Source organism: Nicotiana sylvestris, chromosome 4 (assembly GCF_000393655.2).
Source record: "Nicotiana sylvestris chromosome 4, ASM39365v2, whole genome shotgun sequence".
Classification (NCBI taxonomy): Eukaryota; Viridiplantae; Streptophyta; class Magnoliopsida; order Solanales; family Solanaceae; genus Nicotiana; species Nicotiana sylvestris.
Window position 1 is genome coordinate 78,213,185 of NC_091060.1, and position 4,782 is coordinate 78,217,966.

Sequence of the window (4,782 nt, forward strand, 5' to 3'; positions counted from 1 at the left end):
TAAATGATGTAATTAAGAGTAGATTTATGGGAATTAGTCAAAAACGAGTCAAGAACTGTTACCCTAACACTTCCCCTAAAAATCCCTCATAATCTTGCCTCAATCCAAGCTCTCAAAGTCTCAAAAATGAAAATGAAGAAAACCCTCAAAAAATCCCCTATTCTGCCTAGAAGAATCGCTTATACGAAGCCTTAGCCACATCTGCGATTCCGGACCTGCGAAAAAACCATCTTAGGTGCGGACTTCATTAAGTCCAAAGGATACGCTTCTACGGAAAAACACACGCACCCGCGCATGCGAACCTGCGGCTCGCACGTCGCATCTCGCTCAGGTACGCACCTGTGATCCTACCTATTGCAGAAGCGAAGCCGCTTCTGCGGAACCTTTTTTCGCACATGCAAGCCTTTACATGGTCTGCCTTCTTCGCCTCTGCATTCCCCCACACGTATACGTGAGTTTGCATATGCGGTCATTTCCTGCGTAAGTGCGATGACACCAGAAGTTGGAATTTTTAGAAAAGGCACAAGTCCAAAAATTGATCCGATATAAATTCGAATTACACCTCGGCCCCCTAGGACCACGTCCGAGTATACCAAATAATTCTAAAACACTAACAGACCTATTAGAGGCCGAAAACCACATCAAACAACATAAATTCATGAATCACAATCCAAATTCAAGCTTAGCAACTATGAACTTCCAAATTCCGGAATCGACCACGATTCAAACCAAAACGACTCTAATTGATACCAAATTGACATTACTGACCTATTCAACTTTTCGAAATCGGAATTCGACCCCGATATCAAAAAGTTCACTCCCTGCCAAACTTCCCATAATTCCACCAATTTTCCAACTTTCGCCAACTCACACCGAAATGACCTACATACATCCAAATCAGTGTATGGACACGCTCCTAAGAACAAAATCACCATATGGAGATATTGGAACCATCAAAACTCTATTTTGGAGTTGTCTTCATACAAGTCAAACAACGGTCAACTGCTACGTCTTAAACTTCCATTTTTAGGGACTATGTGTCCCATTTCACTCTGAAACTCTCCCGAACCTGACATCAAGCACCCCCGCAAGTCATGTAACCATAAAAATGAAATAAAAGGAGAAATAAATAGGGGATCAGGGCTAATACTCTCAAAATAACCGGTCGGGTCGTTACAAAACTTTTTGGCACGGTTCTTCCCCTTAAGCAAAACTACAAAGATCAGAAGTGAGATATCATTTTTAAATAGAAGTCAGGCGAGTCTTTTTATTCAACTTGGAAGAGGTTCAAGGGGATGCTTCGAGATTGTCCTCACCACAACCAAACCAATAAAGTGTTGGCTCATACCTTCATAGAAGGGCGACATCCAGAGACCAAAATTTAAATGATGGAGAAAGGTTTCTATGAGATTTATGCATTATAGAACAAATTCTCCAAAAGTAATACTTACTGCTAAGAAGAGATGGGCAGGCACATAGTTCAAAAATCTGTAGGGGTCCTCGAGTTAGATGTTGTTTCTTCATAATTAGTGCAGGCTGCCACATTGGCCAACCAACTCAATAAGATGACACTAGTTATCAATAAGCAGCAAGCTTAGCGAGTGCAGCAGGTTTATGTATTTTGTGAAGTATGTGGAGAGGGTTATACGAGCGATCTATGCCTATCAAATTCAGAGTCTGTATGTTTTATGGGTAATGCAAATCAAGGCTAGATAAATCAGTGTGGGCAAACCTACAATCCAAACTGGAGGAACCACCTAAATTTTTCTTGGGGTGGAAATCAAGGTACATAGAATCAGTACATGCCACAAGCTCCTCAAAAATAATATTTACCACCACAAGCTGAGAAACCAACAAACTCAATAAGCTATATCGAGGAGATGCTAAAGTAATTGATGGCTGACCAACAGGCCCAAGCGGCAGCCCACTTAGCAGCCATTCGAAATATAAAGCGATAAATGGGGATATTTGCTAGTTCCCAGCATACTCGACTAACTAGGACCTTTCCTAGTGATAATGAGCCTAATCCTAAAGCTCAAGTAAATGCGGTTACCTTAAGAAATGGAAGAGTATTAGAAGAAGTTCAAAAAAAATGAAGAAGAAGTATATGGCTAGTCCTGAAGGCGAATTGGTTCCTAAGCCATTTGAAGAGACAGAGAAAGAGAGCGAAAGATCAGAGCCAGTAATTACAAGGCCACCACCTCCGTTTCCATAAAGACTGCAGAAACAAAGACGATGCTAAGTACAAAAATTTCTTAGATATTCTGAGCCAAGTGCGTGTGAATTTTCCTCTAGTGGAAATTCTACCGGAAGTGCCTAAGTATGCAAAGTATCTCAAAGATATTGTGGCAAACAAGGTAAGACATATAAAGTTTGAAACAATTGCACTTACTAAACAGTTCGCTAGAGTTTAGAGTAAACTTCCTCAAAAGTTGAAGGAACCTGGGAGTGTCACAATTCCCTTATCTATTGGGAAACAAGAAGTTGGTAGAGCCCTGTGTGTTTTAGTGGTTAGTATAAATTTGATGTTGTCATCTTTGTTCAAGCAACTAGGATTGGGGGTCCTTATACCTACTACAATCACCTTATAGTTGACAGATAGGTCACTAGTGATGCCATAAGGAATTATTGAGGATGTGCTAGTTTGATTGAAAAAGTTTATTCTTCCTACTACTTTTTTTTTATTGATCACGAGGAAGATAAGGAAGTGCCCATTATTCTGGGGCAATCGTTCTTAGCTACTGGTGGATTGATTATTGATGTAAGGGAAAGAAAGTTGAAGATGAGAGTTGATGATGAGGAAATAACTTTTAATGTGTATAAGGCACATAGCTCCCTAAACAATATGAGGACTTGTGCATGACTAATGTGGTGGAGTCGAAGGGGATACCGCAGAGTTCTTATGTGAACTGTAGTAATCCAGAGGGGAAAACTGAGTTAGAGAAAATGGTGTTGCAAGATGAATGAGTAAAGATGATTGAGAAAAGAGACAAAAATAAAAGAGGAGATCTTCCTAGAGTGTGCAAAGACTTCATGGGAGAAGGAAGAAACGAAAGCGCCCAGCCTGGGCAGAGTAGCAGAGTCATGGCGCAACATTAAATTAAGTGCTTGTTGGGAGGAAACCCAACCAATAATTTATATGTATTTTATTTTTATAGTGTCACATTTTGTTTTGTTTTGTTTTTATTTTGTATATTCGGGAAAGTCTGAGTACCCGAAGTTGAAGCTGAGGAGCATGTTTGAGCTTAAGTGTGGGGTCGTCTCGACCCTTAATATTGACAATCATGTTGCTAGCTAAGCCCTAGAGGGTCTCAGGGAGTATTTTTCATCCTTGTTTTAATATTTTTCACTATGATCCATGCATCGAGGATAATATATGAAATAACTGTGGGGTAGAAAAATTACTTTATGAGTGTAATTGTATAAAAAAAATCTCATTTTTTATATAATCTGTAGTTAGTAGTAGTCTAGTTTAGAGTAGTAGACAATTATTGCTTTAAAAAAATGAAAATATAGAAAAATAAGAAGAAAAAAATAGAAAAAGCTTGGACTTTTCCCGACGATGGATCTCTTGGACAACTTTTTTGAGGGATTAAGGTCCGATTAAAAATACCAAAAAGATTTTTGTTTATTTATTAGGATAGTTAGGTAATATCCCTTGGTTTTTCTTTGGGCACCGCTTCTTTTCCAAGGGTGTAGCTTGAACTGGGTATTTGGTTTTATATTTTTTATGAGTAGGGTAGGAAGAAAACTTACTTGCTCTAGATACCTATTAACATAATTGGTGCTGACACATTAGGCTATGACATGCTCTCTATTTTCCTATTGTATTTGAATTGAATTGTGATGCCTAAGTGAAAGAAATAGCCTATTCTGTGACGCCTTTTCTCAGTTGCCTGACTTGTATGTCATCTAGTACATTATTGCTTAAAATTCTCAAATATATGTGCTTGGTTGACTTGCGAGTTGAACATAATAATTTTGATTGAGTCATTTGTAATGTGCGTGTGAGGATTCGTGATATGCTGTGATATCTGTGTAGTATAGAACTTGCCCTGTGTGTTAATTGAAGTGAAATCATTGAGTGGTGTTAGTCAAGGAGATGACATAGGCATTTCTTTGCTTGATCATAGATGTGTTTTTCACTTACAAATAAATTTTTCCCACTGTTAGCCCCTTTGAGTATGTAGACCTTTTTATTGGCACCCACATTACCAGCCATATCCCTAATTTTGTTCTTAGCTTAATCTTGTTGAACCTTAACCTCCGAAGGCACTTAGTCTCTAAAAGAGTAAGGTGAGATATTGGGGAGTAGCTTTTGAGTGGAACCATGAAAGCACCCATAAGGTGCACTAAAGTTATAAAAAGGCTATTAGCCAATAAACTTTAATAACGAGAGTGTGTAGGAAAAAAAAGGGGGGGGGGGAGGAAAAAAATACAAGAAAATAAATACAAATAATGTTGGTATTCACAAATAAAAAAAAAACACCTCCTCTTCCTAATTCGTGCTAGTGGGGATATAGAAGTTTTTACTTGAAAAAAGGCTATGTTGTTTATGATTTGTGGCAAGGTGAATTGGTTGAGAAGAATGCGTGATCGATTTTTGAGTGTAGTGTATTAAAGTGCTTAGGAGGGTTAGTCAGTATTCCTAAATATATTATCGCGGCCCTAAAACCGACCCAGTCGTGATGGCGCCTGTCGTGAAACTAGGACAACCAACACAACTCCCGAATTAACCATTTAATTAATAACAATCGTTTTTAACCCTTTAATTAATCAGAT

General features: G+C 38.5%; 1 non-coding gene across 1 annotated transcript; it reads right to left on the reverse strand.

Annotated features, from left to right (window-relative positions):
• Positions 1-1,218: 1,218 nt before the first annotated feature.
• On the reverse strand, positions 1,219-1,324 carry LOC138890943 (small nucleolar RNA R71). The gene has a single exon (XR_011407305.1). It is a non-coding gene; the product is annotated as a small nucleolar RNA R71 (small nucleolar RNA).
• Between the last annotated feature and the right edge of the window lie 3,458 nt (positions 1,325-4,782).